Consider the following 24,955-nt stretch of genomic DNA (forward strand, 5'->3'; position numbering starts at 1 on the left):
TAGCAAATTTATAAAAACCATACTGAATATATTTTCAGTCCTCTCTGTATTCACAGTGAAAACAATTCTTAACATTCTATTACAGTTCCTTTGCTATGAATGCTAGCAATCATATATTAGTTTGACATTATATTACTTCATCAGAAGAAGACATAAACTAGGAGATAACCTTTGTCAGTAGGTACCTTGATGATTAATCATCATTTACATTTGGCATTTTTCCTGTCATAACTCTCATTATGATGTCTTCTACAGATTATAAGCTGTTAGAAAGCTGAGACTGTATTTCCTCTATGTTCTACAAGGACCACAACCCATGTCATCCCATGTGCATGTTTGCATGTGTAGGTCATAATGAGTCTGTTGGTCATTAATGCGAGGATCATTGCCTCTTTAAGAATCAAACTTTTGTTTCATTGGTTCCTGGACTGTCATTCTAATGTCATGGAAGTTAAGGATTCTGTATTGTTTATCATTATATCCCTGCCCATAAAACAGTGGTCATATAGTTGTTCAATTAAATGTAGTTGAGAAATGAATGCATGAGCAGACTTTCTAAAGTAGCTTTGGAGAAGTCTGGCAGGAGAAGATGTTGAATTTTAAGAAAATCAAGGAAGAAATCCCTTGAAAGAAGGCTTAAGAATGATTGAACAGAGAAAGAAAAATCTTAATTTCTATGGCCATTTGAATAGTTTAAAAGTATCGTTCTGATTCAAGATGCTGAAGTCCATTTTTTCCTTTATTCTATTTCTAATATTTTTCTTGTTTATGGCTCTAATACTGATCAAGAATGCAGACTTACTGGTTTCCTTCTTTTTGTATTCTTCCTTCTGTCTGAATAGGAAATATTATCATTTATGCATAACAAACAGCCGTTAACATCATTCATTCATAAATGAATGATGATATTCATTCATTTCATTCATGAATATCTCATGAAGAGATATTCAATATCTCTTCAATAGAGATATTGAAGACTTATTTTCATAAATCATTGTGTGATACTCAGAACTCAGTACCTGCTGGGGGATTGAGAGCTTTGTGTCTAAATCCACGACATCAGGGGCTGGGCGCGGTGGCTTATGCCTGTAATCCCAGCACTTTGAGAGGCCAAGCTGGGCAGATTGCTGGAGCCCAGGAGTTTGGGACCAGCCTGGGAAACATGGCAAAACCCTATCTCTATCAAAATAAATAAATAAATAGAAATATGACAATTAGCCAGGCATGGCTATAGTTCCATCTACTTGGGAGGCCGAGGTGGGAAGATTACTTGAGCCAGGGAGGTAGAGACTACAGTGAGCCAAGATCGCACCACGGCACTACAGCCTGGGTGGCACAGTGAGAGAGATCCTGTCTCCATAATAAATAAATAAATACATGACAAATAAATAAATCCAAGGCATCCAGGATAAAGTGAGATTGCATACTAAAACAGTTTAGGGTGGTGTAAGTCATCTTAGATCTCAGAGTATTTGAGGTTTCCCCTTTCCTAGACAGCTTCAAGAAGGGAAAGCTAAGTTCACATCTCTTATTCACTATGCTGTCTTTCAACGTAAAATACCTTAGTAAACAAATCAGGATCAGATTGATGGCCCTAGGATTCAGTTACTGGTTATACACTCTTATTTCAGGGTGGTTTGACTAAGATATGGCTCCTGCCAGCCTGCCCCACACAACCTTATTTCTTCATTTATTTGGTAAATATTCACTATGTGCCTCATAGGTGCCAGGTACTATTCTAGATACTGCTTATATAACCGGGCACCACGTAGACAAAAATCTTTGCCCACAGTTACATTCTAGTGGAGGGAGACAGACAATAAACAAACAAGTAAAGCCTATAAATGGTCTAGAAAGAATAATTGCTATTGTTATAATTAATATTGCAATATCTGAAAAATATCAGCAAAAAGAGGGATTTTTATTGTATTTGCTCCCAAACCAAGATTAGATTCAATGTAACAATGTTATCAAAAGTAACATTTTAACTCAGTATAAGAAAAGAATGTGTTATTCATACATTAAACAAATTTTTTTCGGCTGGGCGCCGCGGCTCACGCCTGTAATCCCAGCACTTTGGGAGGCCGAGGGAGGTGGATCACTGGGCAGGAGATCGAGACCATCCTGGCTAACACGGTGAAACCCCGTCTCTACTAAAAATACAAAACAAATAAGCCGGGCGTGGTGGCGGGCGCCTGTAGTCCCAGCTACTCGGGAGGCTGAGGCAGGAGAACGGTGTGAACCTGGGAGGCAGAGCTTGCAATGAGCGGAGACTGCGTCACTGCACTCCAGCCTAGGCAACAGAGCTAGACTCCATCTCAAAAAAAAATCTGTCTCTCTGTCTCTCTCTCTCTCTCTCTCTCTCTCTCTCTCTCTCTTCAAAATCCTGGGTGTTTATATTTTATAAATTATAGTGTAGCTATCTGGGTTTCCTTTTTCACTTTGGCTGTTAGGAAACTGAGATCTAAATTTGTAGTCACAGTAATTGTGCACGACTTACTGGTCTGCATTGTTATATACTGAACTTCCAATGGTATTATCTTACTATTCTACCCTCGTTTTTCTTTCGCTTTAATTTCTCTAGTTATTTGTATTGTAATGTATTGATTTCATTTTTGTTAACCAAGAACTAAGTCTACAGACCAATAATGAAAACTATCCCAAGTAAACAGGTACTTCAGGTTTTTGTTTTGAAACGGAGTCTGGCTCTGTCACCCAGGCTGGAGTGCAGTGGCGCGATGGCTCGCTGCAACCTCTGCCTCACGAATTCAAGCAATTCTCCTAGTCAGCCTCCGGAGTAGTTGGGATTACAGGTGCCCACCACCACGCCCAGCTAATTTTTTGTATTTTTAGTAGAGACGGGGTTTCACCATGTTGGCCAGGCTGTTCTCGAACTCCTGACATTGTGATTCACCCGCCTCGGCTTCCCAACGTGCTGGGATTACGGGTTTAACTCACCAAGCCCGGCTGGTACTTCAATTTTATACATTCACAGAATGAATCAAGAGATTCTGCCTTCCTACTTCTTAAATCTTTTTGGCTGAAAAATGCCAGGTCACAGGAGCGTAGGGTGTCTTATCCAAGATTTCAGAGGGAATCCTTAAGCATGGCTTATTAACTACCTGTTAAACAAGTGTCGAATTAACAACTTAGGGTGAAATGGGAGCAAGAGTGTTTTCTGCATTTTGAAGGCTATTGGTTAAAATGTAATCAAAGGTTATTCATCTCTAAATCATAAAATGAAACTAGCTTTTAAGTTTCTCTCAGTTCTATGTGACATTCTGCCATTTATCTTTGAGTTTTGATGAGAGAAAGAGTTTAGAATGACCAACTGGGTTCTCCAAATTTTTACCAAAACTGTGAATAAGAATAAATGTAGGCACAGAATCTACAAATCATAGCACATGGACATGCTTGAGGAGACTAGGTATGCCATCAGAAATGTCTTTAAATTATTGTAGCATACTCCTGCATTTAAAAGATATTAATTATGTGATTTAAATCCAAAGGTATGATTTTTCAAAGAAAAATGATATCTGAGTTGGTGGTAAGTGACAAGACCCATCACAGAGATATTTTGTCCAGTAGCAACCCAGCTGCTGATCAGTTTACTAAAGAGCCCAAGGGGCAGATTAATTATTTAGCAGTGGAATAAATTGAAAAGTTGGCCCTAACGACCTCAATACAAATTGAAACACCAGATTCTGCAAAACTCTCAGCAATAATCACAGAAAATGTGAGTGAATTTGAAACCAGGTTTTGCAAATGGTCTGACATCATCTCCTTTTCTTTTCTCTTAACCCTCAACCTCCCATACTCCAGCTCATCCAATTACCCACTTTCCCCCTACCCCCACTTCCACTAACATTGTGCTAACCCATACCTTTCTAGCATGGCAATTCCTCTCTGCATCTGCCATCCCTTCCATCCTATTTATAATGCTCTATATTGGGCAATGCCTGTACCCCCCATACCAAGATAGCATGCAGGATATCATCCTCCAAAAGCATAAGTTACCATCTAATGGTGAGTACAGCAAACAGGGAGAATGCTATGTAAAAAAATAAATAAATAAAAAAATAAGAATAAATGCAAAAATGATAGGCACAATGGAGGTACAAACAACCTGCTGTGAAAACACAGATGAAGAGGCAATTAATTCCTGTCATTTTCTAGCAAGAGTGGGTGACAAATATCTTCACTCTGCTTATTCCCCTCCCATCTGTTTCTCTCACTTCTAATGGGGACAATTTGGGATCTGGGTTGTCAGTTTCTGCTACTGAAATGTGAAACTGGAGGATGAAATTTATTCTGATGTCAACCACAGAAGCTGCTGTATTTAACTTAATATAGTGAAGGAGCAGTTTAGTGACCAATTCTCTATAAGACACAACCATCCTACATCCCTGTTGTCAGTTACTGCTTTAGGACTCCAATACGAATTGTTTTCAGCCAGGTTTTCTGATTTCTCCCTCTCTCCTCCAACTTCCCAATCCCTTCCCAGGATTGCCCAGTGTTTTCCTTCTGCTAACTCACTAGTTTCTTGTACCAGGCTATTCTAGCTGCCTTATACTTTGAGGATAGACCTGTCTGTGTACCAAGATGGCCTGTTTGCCTATGTATTATGAGTTTAGAGGCACTCTCCAGAGTTGCTTTGCCTAAAATGCCAACATTTTATGTGTCTTAGACATCCAAATGACCCCGTGAGGACAAAGCAGAAGGTCCATCAGTCATTTACATCTCAGTTAAAATTATTTCATCATATCATTTTGCTTTAAATAACTAGCAGAGATGAGCTACCCTGGGGAGGCTAATTCACTCTTCAGCCACTATCTACTTAGCATCCTGTTATATGTTAACTTGTTTCTAAAATGAATAAGACTTGTCTGACTCATATGCCGGTTGGGGGAAGAAATACAATTGTAATTTTAATAAGTGATAATTGCATGGAGGAACCGCCAACACTGCCCTGGGCATTGGGTAAAGGCTTAAAAGAGGACCAAAGATTTTAGGTAAATCTTGAAGTGTAATTTGGAGTTGGCCAGAGCAAGGGAAGCAGGGAAAAATAACTAGAATTATGAACACGCTGAAATGGAAAGAGTTTGAGTGAGAGCTGAGGTAGAGATTTCAAGCAACCAAGAATAGTATAAGACATTATGGATAGCAGAGAAGAGGTAGATTTAGTATTTGGAAGAAAATTTTAAAGAGAGAATGGGATATGGGAGAATTGTAAGACGGACTATAACATTTCAAATTTTTGCCGTTAAGAACTTCTTTTAAGAGGCAAAGTAACAAGGCAGTTAGGATCAGATTAGTAGGATAAATCTGATGGAATTAGAGTATGAATAATGAAACTGACAATGCATGAATTGTCAACATTCCTTTTAATCAATTCCTTCTCCCAGTCCCTCAGGTCTGTATTTGTTACACATAAACATATTGAAAAGCACAGGAGTCCTGGTTCTATCATTAACTAACGGCTCACAGGTATCCTAAACACCCAGCAATCCAATTTGCATATTTCACAGGAAAGCGCCAGAAAAGATGATCCTTAAGATCTCTTTTAGTTCTAAAGACTATTATTATTTTTGTATCTTGGAAGCAGTGCAGTGTGTATTGTACTTTCTAAGTAGACACTATCTCCTCCTACTAGAAGCCTAAGCAGTACCAGAGCATTGACATTAAAAAACTCAGGATTTTATTATTGGAAATTTTTAAAATAACTCTTTTTCTTATTATAAAAATAATACATGTTCATTAGAAAAATTAGAAAATAAAATTGTAAAACATCACAACTCCTACCCACTCAGACACAACTGCGGTTAATACTTGGTATATAACCTTACTAAGAAGATTATTATTTCATATAAGATTGTATTAAATAATGGCAAATTACTCTCTACTAGAAAAAGGTTGTTTGTTTGCTTATTATAGAGCCAAGTAATTTTCACACAAATAGCTATTGAAGATTTCATGGGGTTCAACGAATCTAGGCAGATTTCTTTCTCCCTACAAAGTCAATCAACACACATTAAGTAAAAATGAATAGAATTACAACTCAGTATAAATGTCTTCCCTGTGGCTTCAGATTTATGCCTCCTAAGGCCCTTTCAAATAACACACTCAAACATTAATAGGAGGGGAATTATGGAGTATGTACAAGGCACTGTACAAGGTACTTTCTATGTGTTGACTTGAACCTCATAATAATATTCTAGAGCAGGTTTTTTGATCCCAGTTTTACAGATAAGATTCAGTGGCTTAGAGAGGTTAATTGACTTTATTACAACTACTTTACTAGTAAAGATCTCAACCAAGATTTGACCACAAAACTGCCTGGTGCCAAATCTCATGTGTTTACCACTATACCAGCATTCACTGAACTGGTTTCCAAATAATACTAGTATCGAGTGATACATTGTTCCATGAAAAAAAGAGTCCATTGTCAACTATGTTTGGGAAACATAACACTGCAGGAAAGAAATATGTTTTCTCAGTTTAACATTTATTTCTTATTTGACAGTGAAAATTCTTTTTTTTCCTAGAAGCATGAAGTTGGTTATGAAGGACTTGAAAATCTTCCCCACTTCGCACCAGCAATACAGAGATAATGAAAAAATACAGCATCACTTGAGTAAGATCTTTTACAGATTCGACTCCATGGCTTGGAGTTATTGTGGCCTGAAAGGAAGGATCTGGAGACCAAAATAAAGTTACTGTTTACCTTTAATTCAAGGGTGATTACAGGTTGCTGAGCCAGATGTAAATCTGTAAAAATGTCTCACAGGGCAATATTTTTCCTAACTGAATGAGCTTCAGACTCCTTGTCTGTAAAATAGGGTGAATGATGTTAATACATAATTAATATTAATTATGGGAGAAAGGTACCAGATTGCAGGAGGATCTTAACTGCTTTAAATTCCAAGACAAGAAGTGTTGACTTGGCTGTTATACAACAGGAAGTCATCAAACTTGTCTCAAAGTAGGTTAGTTTTAAGAAAATTAGTGTGATGGCAGTGTGTAGAAGAGATCAGAGGAGGTTACTATATTCTGTACCTGCAATTTGGGGAGTCTGACATTACACCAACTGCCTTCCTCCACTTCAGTGCGGGCTGTAGCCACTGACCAGTAGATCACCACTTTTTATTTCAGGATACTCAATTACTGTTTGTCACAAGAATTTAATTCATTGGCTCAAAGCTTACCTCCTCAAGTTTCACTTTACTGTGCCAGAGAACTTAAAATTTGATAATGTTATGACTACAATTTTCAGTTGTTTCCTAAAGGGGAAGATAAAATTATCTAGACCAGGAAACTTGAAGTGAGTATCTTTAGAGGCAGCAGTATCTTTAGAGGCAGCAAGACCTGTCAATATGAAAGAGCTGGAGGAGAAAGAAAGTTGGTCTTGGCTTTTGGACCCTTTTCCAAAACTCTGGGGAAGCCCTAACAATGTATTTGTATGATCATATACTTTTGGTAAAATTTGCAAATAAAGATATAGTACCTGCAAAAAGACTTTGTCTTTTTCCTCATTAACTTCTCCTGTGCCATATTTAGGTATAAGAATAGTGGTGGGCATTTTTGGTATTTAATTAATAAGATGAGGTGGGACTGTAGTGAGATTTGTATAAACAGTAGTTCTCAACTGAGGGTGATTTTGCCCCCTGGGAGACATTTAGCAATGTCTGGAGAAATTTTGGGGTATCACAACCAGGGCAGTGGTCAGGAGAGCTACTTGCTTCTATTGGGTAGAGGACAGGGAGGCTGCAAAACATCCTGGAATTCACAGAATGACTCCTCCTTCAACAAAGAATTCTCTGGCCTCAAAGGTCAGTAGTTTCAGGTTGAGAAACCTCAGTTTAATGGAAAGAATGTTAATGGTTTGCAATTTTAGGTACACTTAAGTTTCTGGTTGTCTGGATACAGAAATGTTTACCAGAAATACTCTGTGCTGAGTTACCCAATGTCATGATCTGAAGATAGAAGACTAGAGATTGTATCATTATATGCACGTGCTCTACAGTAATTAGCACTAGAGGTCTAAAGGTGATGGAGAAAGGTTTGAAATGAGCCAGGACCTAGTCAGTGTTTTTCCAAACATTAAACATGTGAAATTAAAGGGAAGATGACTACTCTTCCCTTTATAGAAGTCCTCTTCTGTCAGGAAAATGCAGCAGGTACAATTATAAATGAACCACATTTTTTTTCTCTTTTTTGAGATGGGAACTATGCAAAACAGAATGTATAGAACTCTTGCGATGATAGGGTACAAATCTATAGCAGTACATTGAACACCATACATGTCTGTTTTTAAAGTTACATATTTTATGCATGCCAACAATATAGAGGAGTCTTGATGTGATATTACTGAAAATGGATTGTGAAGCTGCAAGAAAGTTTTCTAAACTATCATTTGTTTAAAACATATTTTGATCTATCAGGCTAGAAGACAGACTGAATTATCTTTCTTTTGCTGCTATAGAAAATACAGGATTGTCATATAATAAAGTGACCAACGGTATGCAACCAAAAACGCCATCGAAAAAGTATTAAAGAAGTATATTAGGCAATGAATTAATTAAAAAATTATATTATTCTTGATTTTTTGTAATGTTCATTTTGTCAGCTTTAAAAAATGTTTAATTTATTGTCATTTCTTTTATGAATTTAAATACTATTAATCTCAATTTGAATTTGTTACTTTAACTTCTTTTTCTTAAAAAGGATCCACAAATTTGTATAAATTTCAGACCTCACAGAACCTGGATATTCTCCTATATATACATTTTATTTTGAAATGAAATATTGAATTGAGATTTTCTTTATTTCTTTAAAGACAATGTTTGTTTCCTGCTCATGGCTCACTTCAAAAAGCAGCCCCACTGAGAAATCCATTTTTTCTCTCTTCTGCCCTGTCTTTCTAGGACTAAAATATTCTCTTCCATTTCCCTTACTTATTGGAAAATGAAGAGGCAAGAAAAAAAATCCCATTACCTCTGTGAAGCCTGCTGCCCTAAAGTCACAAACATAATTTATGGATTCTAGCCATGCTTGCATTCCTTGCCATGCCAATAAAGTTTATTGAAATGGGAATTAGAATTTAAAAGCTTAAACCGAAAGAACCAATCCAGGAATTGGAAAAATATATGTATGTAGCTTATACCGAAATCAGAATATTGTTCCACCTCCAGCCAGACTGTAATGCAAGTTAGCAAAAAGTAGTCTGTTTGATTTTTAAGCCAATCTAATCATGTTAACATTGAAGAAAATTTTCATTTTGATTTAATATTTTATGGTCTAAGACTTGTCATTCCATATTAGAATTAGGGTCCAAGAAGAAGAGCACTTTCTGCCTTATGGTTCAGAGTTCTGGGACTTTAAGATTTAGAGAGAACATGACAAAAAGTATCTACGGTGAGGCTAAAATTACTAGTCAGGGTGAACATTATAAAAATGTAAGTAAAAATGAATTTAAAAGTGATATGAGTACATTGAATGGGTTGAAACATAAAATCCCACAGAGAAGTATTTGAGGATTGCTGCAGGAAATCTACATTAAAGTCCATTATTTCATGCAGAGAGAATCTTACTGAAATTATAAAGTACTCCTATGGCAAAAAGGGAAGAACAACCCACAGCTTTACAGCAGCAGTCAGAGTAACAGCAGACATCTCAAAATAAATCCCTCACACTTTCTGAGGAATAACTCCTGCTAATCAAATGTCCCAAAACATCTGGGCACTACTTGCAGTTGCCTGAACATTCTGGTCAAAGAGACAGAAATATAGGTTGCAGTAGGGCATAATAATATTTCAGAGACTCTGCTTCCTAAGCATTTCCAACTTCATTCAGTCTCAGAAAGCCCAAGACTAACAGGGAGACAGAAAGATGATGGGCATCAAGAACCCCAGATTGCAGATTAGGTTATATTTAAAGCTAAAATCCACTTAGAAGACTGGCTGTGTGTAGATAATCACACAGATGAAGTGTTTGAGCTCCTCATTCAACTTCCTATACTCTACTTCATACAGCTCTGGAATAATCAGATAGGCTTGTCTGAAACTTTTAGGGAGTATCTGTATACTTTGAGCTTTTAGCGGAAAATTTAGTTGAGAATTCTACCAACGCCTAAGAAAAATATCTAGATGACTCTACACCCTTAATATTTTACAGAATAAAGAAAAAAGAAAGCAGTTTGATACAAAGAAAAAGCTACCAATCCAGAGACACAGAAACAGTGCATGACTGTAACTTGGCTACATTTCTTAAACTTATCTGCAAAATATTTAAGAGGACATATCTGAGGAATGGTGATGAAGATTAAATAATAGTATGTGAAACAACTTCACATGGGGCCTGGAACAGAGTGGTTTTATTGTTGCTGTGGTTTTAATAGTAATCCTTCCTTTTTAAATTTTTTTTTCCTTGAGACAGGGTTTCGCTCTTGTTGCCCAGGCTGGAGTGCAATGGCACGATCTCAGCTCACCACAACCTCCGCCTCCCGAGTTCAAGCAACTCTCCCTGCCTCACCCTCCCAAGTAGCTGGGACCACAGGCATGCGCCACCACACCCAGCTAATTTCGTATTTTTGGTAGAGATGGGGTTTCTCCATATTGGTCAGGCTGGTCTCGAACTCCTGACCTCAGGTGATCCGCCAGCCTAGGCCTCCAAAAGTGCTGGGCCTACAGGTGTGAGCCACTGAGCCCGGCTCCTCTCTTCCTTTCTCCACCCCAACTATTAATACTTAGGTAATGATGCTTGAGAGAAAGCTGTTTGTCTACTACACTTTGAAGTTAATCATAATTATTTTGTTTCTTCATATGGGTAAATATTTTGAAGTTTGAGGGAAAGAATGTTAACAAAATGAAGAGAAAGATCTGCTCATTAGATGATTCACAGGATATCATGAGTTCTTATTTGCTGAGAAGTAGGAATAGGAACGCAACATTCTAAAAATACCTTACTTTTACAAATACCCCATCTCTGGCTCACTGCAACCTCTGCCTCCCGGGTTCACGCGATTCTTATGCCTCAGCCACCCGAATAGCTGGGATTACAGGCCTGTGCCACCATGCCCAGCTAATTTTTGTATTTTTAGTAGAGACTGGGTTTTACCATGTTGGCCAGGCTGGTCTCAAACTCCTGGCCTCAAGTGATCCACCCTCTTCGACCTCTCAAAGTGCTGGGATTACAGGTGTAAGGCACCATGCCTGGACACTCAAACTACTTTGTGTACCGAGTATTTCTTTTTTACCAATTTTTTTTAGTTACGTATGAAAACCATGCTAAAATTAAGTTAAACTATTGAAAAAATAGGTGCATATTTTAATTTAAGGGAAACTTGGGCTAACAGTTTCTACCATCACACATAGAAATGTCTAGTACATTGGCCGGGTGTGGAGGCTCACACCTGTAATCCCAGCATTTTGGGAGGCTGAGGCGGGCGGATCACCAGGTCAGGAGATGGGGCCATCCTGGCTAACCTGGTGAAATCCCGTCTCTACTAAAAATACAAAAAATTAGCTGGGCGTGGTGGCAGGCACGTGTAGTCCCAGCTACTCGGGAGGCTGAGGCAGGAGAATGGCGTGAGCCCGGGAAGCAGAGCTTGCAGTGAGTGAAGATTGCACCACTGCACTCCAGCCTGCCCGACAGCGTGAGATTACGTCTCAAAAAGAAAAAAAAAAAAAGAAAACCAATCCAAATGTCCATCAATGACAGACTGGATTAAGAAAATGTGGCACATATATACCACAGAATACTATGCAGCCATGAAAAAGGATGAGTTCATGTCCTTTGTAGAGACATGAATGCATCTGGAAACCATCATTCTCAGCAAACTATGGCAAAAACAGAAAACCAAACACCACATGTTCTCACTCATAGGTGGGAACTGAACAATGAGAACACTTGGACATAGCAACGGGAACATCACACACCTGGTCCTGTTGTGGGGTCAGGGGAGCGGGGAGGGATAGCATTAGGAGATATACATAATGTAAATGACAAGTTAATGAGTGCAGCACACCAACATGGCACACGTATACATATGTAACAAACCTGCACGTGGTGCACATGTACCCTAGAACTTAAAGTATAAGAAAAGAAAAGGAAAAGAAAAAAAAGAAATGTCTAGTACATTATTCATCAGAATGAAAAACACTTGGATTTCTTTCTTATTTATTTTATTAACAAGTTTCTGACGGAACAGCAGGCAGTTGGGCCTCGATACAATGTACTAAGTTTTAGACCTAAAAGATTTCAGTATTATAGTCTTATCTGTAAGGTTGTCCTACACAGACCCTAATCACAGCATCAAAAAGAGGTTCCAATGTAAAAGAAACATAGCAAGGTATCTTAAATATAGTGTAGCAAGTATACATAAAAGTATTCTTAAATATACGATCTGAAATGTTATATTACATTTCTTGCAATTCTGCCTAACACACCACCATTTATAATTCTTGAAAGGTTTTCTGTAAAAATAGCAGCACTGGTAGACAGACACTAATTCATCTATATTCTTTGTTGTCTGGTTCCCCTTCAAACCACTAACTAGGTCAGCTGTTATTTGATTATAATTGTTAGTTTAAAATGCACAAAGTAACCAGGAATGGTGGTATATGCCCGTAGTCCCAACTACTTGTGAGACTGAAACAGGGGGATTATTTGAGCCCAGGAGTTTGATGCCAGCCTGAGCAACATAGTCAGACCATGTCTCTAAAAAATAAATAATAATAAATAATAAAATATACAAAATATGCACATTGGTTTCATAAATCCATGGCTACACTTTTCAGAAACTACAGGGCCATTCTGGAAAAACCCTGGAAAAACAAAATTGAAACATGATAGTGAAACTCTTAGCTGTAATTCTATATTATTAGAACTTTTAAAGTTAAAGGAATCTGTGAAAATGCATGCATTTTCAAAAAAGGTTTAAACTTCTCCAGCTTTATGTTATGACTTTCTTCTCTTCTTAAGGTGTTAAAATTATAGGTTCACAAAGCCTTATCTGCAAATCTGAAATCCAGAATGATGAGAATCCTAGAAGTTTTTCTGAAACTCATTTGATGGCAAACCTGCCATGGCTAAACAGTAGGTTATTTCTAATCTCTTATTTTGCACAGTTATGGGTAATCCTACACTTCCATGCAAAAATTAACATGTCTTTCATCATGGTGGATATATATAATCTATAGTATGTGTACTGCAACACTGTTTTAAAATTCTAAAAGTTCTTAACTTTGATACACATCTAGACCCATGGAGTTCAGGAGAGATTGTAGACTTGGATTTCCTTTAGAATTGCTCTTGTTTCAACTCAACTTTTTTTCTTTATTTCTATTTTTAAAGATTCAGTAATTTGAATTTCATTAAAGGTCAGCTGTGCTTAGAAATTGATCAGGAGTTAATAATTCAGGACATCTTGTGAATTATTACAAGTAGAATTGAAGTTATTTCTGTTAGAGAGGAGGGGCAAACACCAGAGAGCAAACAGGAGTATCCATTTGAAAAGATACGATTCCTTATTACTGAAGGAAACAGAATGCTAGATGTGTGAGTTTTATTTTATCAACACATCTCAAACAGCAGATGCCTGTCACTGTATAAGAACTGCTAAAAGTCCTGTGATTTTCTACCATAATCCAGCTGTTTTTAAAGTTTTTGATAGATGGCCCTTACTGCTCTGCCACCCTGCTCTGTGAATCATGTAATTGTTTACTGTCCTGGTCCATTTAACTCCTATTTAGGACCATACCTCATACATATCTAGAGCATTTATATTTCCTTTCTTTGATCATAAAATAAAACATTTTATATTTTCTACGTATAGGATTTCAGAAGTCAGGTTATTACTGCAATAAAGTACGTTTTTTGATCTATATTAGGCCTTTCCTTCCTCCCTCCCTCCCTCCCTCCCTCTCTCCCTCCCTCCCTCCCTCTCTCCCTCCCTCCTTTCCTTCGTTTCTTCTTTCCTCTCACCTTCTTTCCCTCCCTCCTTCCCTTTCATTCTCCTTTCCTTCCTTCAAATGAATATTATCTTTAAGGAACTTAGATGCATATGGAGCCCTTCTCTTGAAATACAATGCTTTTTTCCCACATGGTAGTTAAACGTACATAAATATTGCCCTATTTAAAACAGTTGTAATGAACTTTTATCTTTATTATGGAAATGCAATAAGAATAGCTGTGTATCAAGTGATAATATGATTATATCAATTAAGCAAATGGAGATCATGTGTTAATGACATTTGGTATGGATGGGAAAAATACAAATTTGAAAGAGAACTTTTCTATCTTGGTATAATCTCCAAATTAACTCAGAGAAATGATAAAATATTGCTCAATAAACTGCACAAATTTAAAGTTAGCAATTTCAGAAATGTTGACATATGTATACACCTGTGAAAACATCAACACAATCAAGATCATGAACATACTTATCACCCCCAAAAGTTTCTTCAAAATTCTGTCAGCCCTTTCTCTCATCCCTCCTGGTGGTTTTCCACATCTTGTCCCCAGGCAGCTACTGATCTACTTTCTGTCACTATAGAATATTTGCTTTTTCTAGAATTTTAAATAAATGGAATCATACACTGTATACTTCTGTTTTTTTTACTAACTTCATTTGGTATAATCATTTTGAGATCCATCCATGCATTGAGTGCACTGGAAATTTATTTCTTTGTGATCCTGGGCGGTATTACATCGTATGGATATGACACAATTTCTTTATCCATGTACTTATTCATGAATCAGTTAGGGTTTATTCCAGTTTTTGATATTACAAATAAAACTACTGTGAACATTTCTATATAAGGACATACGTTTGAGTAAATATCTTGGAGTAGAATAGATGTATCATATGGTAGGTGTATATTTAACTTTCCAAGAACTTGCCACACTGCTTTTCAAAGCAGTTAGACCATTTTACATTCCCATGAGTAGTCTATGAAATTTCCAGTTAGTCTACATCTTCAACAACACTTGGTATGGTCAGCCTTTTAGTTGGGGACATTCAAATAAGTATATAGTAGTATCTAATTATAGTTTTTATTTATGTTTTTCTAATGACTAATGATGTGTGGATCTTTTTATTGATGGTTTTTCATCTATATATCTTTTTGGAGATATGACTATTCAAATTTTATACCCATTCCTTAAAAACACATTTTATTTTTTAGAATAGTTTTAGACTTACAGAAAAACTGAAAATATAGTACAAAGAGTTTTCATATATCCTGTACCTAGCTTCCTTTAACATCTTACATTACTATGGTACCTTTGTTCTAATTAATGAATCAATATTGATATTTTATCATTAGTTAAAATCTATACTCTATTCATATTTATTTAGTTTTTACCTGATTTTCTATATTGTTTTCAGGATCCCATCTAGGATACCATATTATACCTAGTTGTTTCTCTGTAGGCTCCCCTTGTCTGTAACAACTTCTCAGACTCTGTTTTTGATGTTGATGGCCCTAGCAAGTTTTGAGAAGTACAGATCAGATGGTTTGTAGAATGCTTCTCTAATTGAGTTTGTTTGGTATTTTTCTAATAGTTATACTGGGATTACAGTTGTTTGGAAGGAAGAGCACAATGACAAAGTTCCATTTGCATCATATCATATTAAGAATTTATACTATCTATTTGACTTATCACTGTCAATACGAACCTTGATCACTCAATTAAGGTAGTATTTGTCAAGTTTGTCCACTGTAAAGTTACCCTTCTCTTTTTTTATTTCCATAATGTTCTTCTTGAAAATAAGTCACTGTGTGCATCCCACACCTAATGAATGGGAAGTTATGCTCACCCTCCCTGAGGGTGAAGTAATTACATACATTATTTGCAATTCTTCTGCCCAGGAGAGTTATCATCTCTTTCCCTCTATTATTTATTTGATCATTTATTCATATCAATAGAAACTGATAGACAAAATTTTATTTTACACTCTGGATTATATTTCTGTAAGTAATCTAAGTTGTTGTTGTTGTTAATGCTCAAATTGATCCAGCTTTGACTAGTGGGAGCTCTTTCAGCTGGTTCCTGTATTTCTTTGACACAATTCCATCAATAAAGGATTGTGTTCTGTTTTTGAGCACCTCCTTGCTTTCTTTCATAAAAGATGTTCCAGCCTTATTTTGCTTATATCTATTTTTAATATGGTTGTTTTTTCCTTATTTATGAGATTTGATGACTCTTTATAAATTGTGTATAGAAGCCCTTTATTAAATATATAATATGCATATATTTTCTTGAAGTCTTTGGTTTTTCTTTTCATTCTCTTAACAGTGCCATTTGAAGAGCAGAAGTTTTTAATTTGATAAACTCCCATTTTTAATTTTTTTGTTTTGCTTTATGGATGGTACTTTCAGTGTTGAATCTGAGAAATCTTTGTCTAACCCATTGTCACAAATTTTCTACCATGTCTTGTTAGAATTTTTATAATTTTAGGTTTTATATTTAGGCCCGTGATTTTCTTTTCATATATGGAATGAGGTGTGGATTGAGGTTAACTTATAATATTACATGGTTATCCAATTTTTTCAACACCATTTGATGAAGAGAGTACAGTAATACCCCCTTATCCACACTTTTGTTTTCTGAGGTTTAAGTTACCCATGGTAAACCAAGTTCCAAAAAGAGGTGAGTATGGTATAATAGGATATTTTGAGAGAGAGAGATAGAGACCACATTCACATAAATTTCATTACAGTATATTGTTATAATTGTTCGATGTTATTATTCATTATTGTTGTTAATTTCTTACTCTGCCTAATTTATAAATTAAAACTTCATTGTAGGTATATATATGTGTGTGTGTGCGTGCGTGTGTGTGTGTGTGTGTGTGTGTGTGTATGTATGAAAAAACAGTATACATTTGGTTTGGCACTATCCATGGATTTAGGCATCCACTTGGAGTCTTGAAATGTATCTCCTGTGGAAAAAGGGGGACTAGTGTATGCTTTCTCCAGTAAATTCCTTCTGCATGTTTGCCAAAACACAATTGGTTATATCTATGTGTATTTATTTGCAGACTCTGTATTTTCTTCCTTTGATCTATTTTTCTATCTTTATCTCACTGTCTTGATTATCATATCTTTATATTATCTGGAAATCAGGTGATATAATTCACCCAACTTTGATCTTCTTTCTCAAAATTGTTTTGACTATTCCAGGTTCTGTGAATTTCCAGATAAATTTTAGAACCAATTTGTCTATTTCTACAAAGTGAAGATTGTTGTACCTTTTATTAGAATTGCAATGAATCTATATCTAGATGTGGTGAGTATTGACATCTTAATAATGTTAAGCTTCTGATCCATGAATATAGTATATCTTTTCATTTGTTTAGGTCTCTAATTTCACTCAGCAATATTTTGAAGTTTTCAGTGTACAGCTCTTGCATGACTTTTGTCAAATTTATTCCTTTTTCTTTTTTATATTTCATCCTATTGTACATGGTATTTTACAACTTCAACTTTTGATTGTTCATTATCAGCATGTAGAAAAACAATTGTTTATGTACATTGAGCTTGTATACTAAATACTTGTTAATCTAATTTATTAGTTCTAGTAATTTTTAGAATAAATTTCAAAATATTTCTTCTATATGACCACATCACCTGAGTATACAGATAATTGTACTTTTTCCTTTCCACTCTGGATGCCTTTAATTTTTTGTGCATTACCGTGCTAACTAAAACTTTCGGTATAATGTCGAAGAGTAGCAATGAGAAGAAACATCATAGCCTTGTTTCTGATCTTAGGGAGAAAGAATTCTGTCTTTCTCCATTTAGTGTAGTGTTATCATTTTGTATTTTAATCTGAAAGCATTCAATGTTTTACTTTAAGTAGCTGTAGGTTAATTGTACATTGTGGCCCTCATTAGATGATTTTTCTCTTTTTGGGGGTGAGGAACAGAGTCTCCTTATGTTGCCCAGGCTAGTCTCAAACTCCTGGGCTCAAGCGATCCTCCTGCCTTAACCTCTCAAGTAGCTGGGACCACAGGCCTGTATTACTGCCCCCAGTAAAACTTTTCCTGCTATTTCAAGTTAATTGAGAGGTTTTGTCAGGAATGGATGTTGGATTTTGGCAAATGCTGTTTTTGTATTTATTGAGATGTTCACAGAGTTTTTCATTTTTAGTCTGTTAATATAGTGAATTACGTTAATGTATTTACATGTTACTGATTTCAATTTCACTAACATTTATTAAGAATTGTTTTATCTATGTCTCTCATAAATATTTATTGGGCTTTGTTATTTACATAGTATTGTTAAAATAGAATGACTTGGAAAGTATTCCTTCTTCTTCAATTTTCTAGGAGATTCTGTGGACAATTGATTTTGTTTCTTCATTTTTGTGAAGAAGGTTCAAAGGTACATGTACAGAATATATGTATAAAGGTAAGGATACATGTACAAAGGTAAGGTCAAAGGTACATGTACAGGATATACGGGTTTGTTACATAGGTAAATGTGTGCTATGGTGGTTTGCTGCATAGATTATCCCATCACTTAGGTATTAAGTCCACCATCTATTAGCTATTCTTCTGACAATTAATATTATGTCTTCATTAAAGGTTTGACGGAATTCACCAGTGAAGGCATCAAGGACTTGTGCTTTCTTTGTCAGAAAGTTTTTGACTATACATTTAATTTTTAAAGTAGACCTGGATGACTCAAGAGCATGAGTCAAATCTGATCAGGACAAACTCAAAGAAATTCAGACAAAGCCACATCAGTGTCAAATATAGGAGAGCTAAAGAAAAAGAAAAATTTTTGAAGGCTTAACCGTAGGGAAAAAAATTCAAACAAGAGTAGATTTATCTTCAGAAACCATGAAAACCACAGGAAGTAGCACAACATTTTTCAAGTGTTAAAGAAGAGAATTGTCAACCAGAAATTCTGTACTCAGCAAAAATATCCTTCAAGGATAAAGTGGAAACAAAGTCATGCTCAGGTAAAGAAAAACTAAGAATTTTTTTCCAGGAGACTTATGCCCAAATAATGGCTAACGGAACTTTCCTAACAGGAAGGAAATGAGAAATGACAAATCTCAAAATATCAGCAAGGAAGAAAGAACAACATACAGGGAATGTTTAATTGTAATAATTTTTCTTCTCTTGAGTTTTTAAATTGTGTTTGACAGGTGAAGCAATAATTATTATACTGCCTGATGTGGTTCTAAATTTATGTAGAGAAAATATTTAAGACAGTATATTATAAATGGGTGAAGGGTTGTTAAGAGAGGTAAAGTTTCTACCCTTCACTCAATCAAATAAAATATCAACACTAGTAAGCAGTGATAAGTTATGGATATATAATGTGATACCTAGCATGGTCACTAAGGAAAATGTATAAAGAAATACACTGAAAAATATCATACATAAATCAAAATAGATGTTTTAAAAATGTTCAAGTTATCTACAGAAATAGGAAAAGAAAACAGAGAAATGAAAAAGAGAGACAACAAACAGAAAACAAAAACTAAAATGGCAGGGTTAAACTCTATTATATTGATAATTACATGAAATTTAAGTTATATACACACACAGTTAGAGGACAGATATTGACAGAATACATAAAAAGATATGGCCTAACTATACTGTCTACAAGAAACTCATTTCAAATATAATGATATAGGTGGGTTGAAAAAAAAAGATAGAAAAAAGATACCATATAAATCAATTTGTTAAAAAGCAAGAGTAGCTGTATTAACATCAGATAGACTTCAGAGCAAAGAAAGTTGCTAGAGGTGGAGGAGGACATTATGTAATGATAAAATGGTCAATCCACCAAAAGACACAGGAATCTTAATGCTACTGGAGAGTGAGCTGCAAAATATGTGAAGCAAATACTCATAGAACTGAAATGATATACATAACCATAATCAAATTTGGAGTTTTTGACCCCCTCTATCAATAACTTATAGAAAAACTAGATGAGATTTGGAAAAACTCAACAACACACCCAATCAGTAAGATCAAATTGAGATTTATAGGTCATTCTACCCAACAACAGCAGAATATACACTTTTTACAAATGCCACAAAACATATACCAAAATATACCATATCCTGGGTCATAAAACAAATCTCAACAAATTAAAAATAATTGAAATCATATACAGTATGTTGTCTGACAAAAATCAACTCAAACTAGAAACTGATTACAAAAGAGATTATAAGAAAACATTCAAAAACTTGAAACTAAACAACACACATTCTAAATAATTCATGAGTTAAAGAAGTCTCATGGGAAATAAAAAATACATTGAACTGAATGAAAATGAAAAACAGCATTTGAAAATGTGTGGGGCACAGGTAAATCAGTAGTAAGAGGGAAATTTATAGCAATAAATGCTTATGCGAGTACAGCCTGCCCTTCATATTAATGGGTTCCAAATCTATGGATTCAACCAACCTTGGATCCAAACTATTTGTGGCAGAAGAAAAGGATGGTTGTATCTGTACTGAACATGTACAGACCATTTTTTTCTTGTCATTATTTCCTAAACAATACAGTATAACATTAACATAGCATTTGCATTATATTTTGTATTGTCAGTAATCTATAAATGATTTAAAGGATTTGGGAGAATGTGCATGTTAATGCAAATACTATACCATTTTATAAAAGGGACTGGAGTATCTGTGGATTTGGGTATCTGCAGGGGGTCCTGGAAACAATCCCCCATGGATACTTAGTGATGATGATATTAGAAAAAAGAGGCCGGGTGTGGTGGCTCACACCTGTAATCCCAGCACTTTGGGAGGCCAAAGTGGGCAGATCATGAGGTCAGGAGATTGAGACCATCCTGGCTAACATGGCGAAACCCCGACTCTACTAAAAATACAAAAAATTAGCCAGGCGTGGTAGTCCCACTACTTGAGAGGCTGTAGCAGGAGAATGGTGTGAACCCAGGAGGCAGAGGTTGCAGTGAGCCAAGATCGTGCCACTGCACTCCAGCCTGGGCAACAGAGCGAGACTCTGTCTCAAAAAAAAAAAAAGAAAGAAAGAAAAGAAAAAACCTCAAATTAACAATCTAAATTTCTACCTCAAGAACCTAGAAAAACAAGAAAAAATATGCTCAAAGCAAGCAAAAGAAAGGAAATAAGAAAAAATAAAAAATAATAATGAGAAGAACATAAGCCAACGAAATCAAAAACACAAAAATAAAAAAAAAATAAGTGCAGAAAAATCTAGTTCTTTGAAGAGAGCAATCCATTTGACAATATTTACAGGCTAAAGAAGAAATACCATGCAATTTTATCAACTGAGACAGTAAATATTTAACAACATTCAACACCTATTCATTATGAAAAGTGTCTGGAAAGTTGGCGTACAAGGGAACATCTTCAAATTGAAAACCTATAACAAACATCATATTTAATGGGTAAAAAACTGAATGCTTTTCTCCCAAAATTAGCAACAAGGCAATTATGTCTGCTCTCACCATTGCTATTGAATATGGTGCTGGAAGTTCTAGCCAGGTCAATATATTAAGAAAAGGAAATTTAAGGGCCTGGCGCGGTGGCTCACTCCTGTAATCCCAGCACTTTGGGAGGCCGAGGCAAGTGGATATCGAGGTCAGGAGATCCAGACCATCCTGGCTAACAAGGGGAAACCCTGTCTCTACTAAAAATACAAAAAAATTAGCCAGGCGTGGTGAAGGGCGCGTGTGGTCCCAGCTACTCAGAAGGCTGAGGCAGGAGAATGGCGTGAACCCGGGAGGCAGAGTTCGCAGTGAGCCGAGATCCCGTCACTGCACTCTAGCCTGGGCGACAGAGAGAGACTCAGTCTCAAAAAAAAAAAAAAAAAAAAAAAAAGAAAGGAAAGGAAATTTAAAACATACAAATAAAAGATAAACAAATAAATGTTTTAATATTAGCGATGCTATGATGTTCTACATAAAATGATGACTATATGGACACCGAAATTAGAAATCCATTATTTACAATCACTAAAAATATTAGGTATAAACATAACAAAACATGTACAGGACTTGTATGCCAAAAACTAGAAAATGAAGAGAAGAAATTTTAAAAGTTCTAAATAAATGGAGAGATATAATGTGTTCATGGATTGAGAGTCTTAACACAGAATAGACATTAATTCTGCCAAACCAATGTTCTAATACAACACAATTCTTGTCAAAATCCTATCTTATCAAGATTTGCTTTTAAAGACAAGATTATTCTAAATTCATATCGAAAGGCAAAGAAGCTAAAACAATTTTTTTAAAAAAGAATGAAATGGGAGAAATCTCTTTTCCCAATTTCAAGATATATATAACTAAATTAATCGAGACTGTGTAGTGTTAGTGGAGGGATAGACATATGCATCAATAGCATAGAATTGAGACTCCATGGATAGCGCAACAAGTATGGCCAAATGATTTTTTATAAAAACGCAAAAACAATTAAATGAAGGAAGGATAGTCTTTTTCACAAATGTTACTAGAGCATCGTCAAAAAAAAGTTTGTCAGCTTCTTGAAAAACTATATACACTTATCATATATCCTGGTAATTGCACTCCTGGGCATTTATCCCAAAGAAATGAAAGTTATGTGCACATAGAACCTGTACATGATTGTTTATAGCAGCTTTATTTGTAATAACCGCAAACTGGAAACAGCCACAATGTCTCTCAATAGTTGAATGGTTAAACACACTGTGGTATGTCCATTCCACAGAATATTCCTCAGAAATAAAAACGAATGAACCATAGATGCATATGACACCCCAGATGAGTCCCAGAAGTATTATGCTGAGTTTAAAGAACCAAACTCAAAGGTCACATAGCATATGGTCCCATTTATCTAACATTCTCAAAATGAAGAATTACAGAAGTAAACAGTAAATTAATGGTTACGAAGGCCTACGGATGGTGAGGAGAAGGGAGTGAATGTGACTATTAAGAGATAGCAGGATGGAAATCTTTAAAGTGAAGAAGTAGTTCTGTATCTTGATTAAATGGTAATTACATGAATCTACATATACAATAAAATGGCATAGACATGTACACACACTTTACACCAATGTCAAGTTCCTAGTTGATATTGTACTACCGTTGTGTTAGAAGTAACCACTGAGGAAATTGTGTGAACCTGCACGGGATCTGTCTGTACTCTCTTTGCAACTTCCTGTGAATCCATAATTATTTCAAAATTTTAAAAAGTTTTTACGGCCGGGCGCGGTGGCTCAAGCCTGTAATCCCAGCACTTTGGGAGGCCGAGGTGGGTGGATCACGAGGTCAGGAGATAGAGACCATCCTGGCTAACACGTGAAACCCCGTGTCTACTAAAAAAATACAAAAATTAGCCGGGAGCGGTGGCGGGCGCCTGTAGTCCCAGCTACTCGGGAGGCTGAGGCAGGAGAATGGCGTGAACCTGGGAGGTGGAGCTTGCAGTGAGCTGAGATCCGGCCACTGCACTCCAGCCTGGGGGACAGAGCGAGACTCCATCTCAAAAAAAAAAAAAAAAAAAAAAAAAGTTTTTAAAAGATAGAGACAGTAAGTTTAATTCTACTATTTGTCATGTTCACAGGAGTATAGGCTTGTTGAATTTTCTTCTTACAAGGTTTGTAGGTTTTAACCTCCTGAGTTTGAAAATTATTTTCACTGAGACCAAAAGTGAAAATATAAGTAAACATTTACATAGAACATAGGAAAAAAATACATTTTAAGCCCAATGAGGAAGTGCTAAATTATCTAATAAATGATATTGAAAATGGGCTATATTAAAAAGTAAAATATATATAAAGAGTAAATTTAAAAAGCATCAAATTATAACATTATTGGGAGGAATATAAGAAAATATTTGATATAGTGTTGGTGTGGAAAATTGCTATTTTTTTTCCCATTAAGCAGTACCCACAAGGAAAACAACTTCAGCCATTTGATGGACAAATTTGAATACCAAAAAATTAGTTGTCCAAACAGCAATAAACCAGCTAGTTTGCCAATATCGAAGTTCAGAAAATAAACAACAGATTGGAGAATAAGATGAATAACTCATATTTCAGAGAATACAAGGTACTAAAAACAGAGGCTGGAGTCAAACCAACTGGGTTCAGATCCCACCTGTGCCACTTTATTGCTTATTAGGCTTTGGATGATTGATATAAAGACTCTGCCTCAATTCTTGTTCTAAAAAACTGATAGTAAGAATACTTTGTAGGACAATGTAGGAGTTAGTTTTTGATACTAAGATTTTTATCATGAAGGATATACCAAGTATACCCATTATAGAATTCTCAAATCTATTGGAAATCTATTGGAAAGATGACTAAGCCACTTGTAAAAAGGGACAAAGAGCATTTAAAAAGCAAATCGGGGGTAAGAAATACAACTAATAAAAACAAAAAAATGCCTCATGTCATTAATAATCTACAAAATTAATATTTGCAAAATAAAATATTTTTCAACTCTTGAGAGACAAACGTTTTAAATAATTACAAATATCCAAAATTGAAGAGGGCACGGGAAAAAACAGGCATTACCATATGCTCCTGGTGAGAGGGTAAATGATCAAACGTTGTGTTTTGTTCTCTGTGTTAAATGTTGGAGGTTTTTCCTCAGATGTGTTGAGATTTAATGCTGGTGTTCTTGGACACCGGCAGTGGAACAATTGGTGGTTAGTGAGGTGGGAGTTAGAACTATTCAACGTTTAGCCTTTCACTTAATTGATTTCATTTTTCAACCAATGCCTTCATTTCAATGACCAAACCTAAGGTTTTCTGCTGCCATGGAGGCAGTAATCTGAGTGCCAGCGGGTTCCATGGCATACCGTGGACTGCACCAGTACTGCAGACCTCAATGTTCCTAGTCTTTCTGGGATTTGGAAGGGTGAATCAGGTAGCTCCTTTTTAGTATTCTCCTTTTTAGGTCTTAGATTTCATCTTGCTCCGACAATTTGATTACCACTCTTCCATCTACTTTTC

The sequence above is a fragment of the Macaca fascicularis genome, chromosome 4, assembly GCF_037993035.2.
Source record: "Macaca fascicularis isolate 582-1 chromosome 4, T2T-MFA8v1.1".
In the NCBI taxonomy this organism is placed as follows: Eukaryota; Metazoa; Chordata; class Mammalia; order Primates; family Cercopithecidae; genus Macaca; species Macaca fascicularis.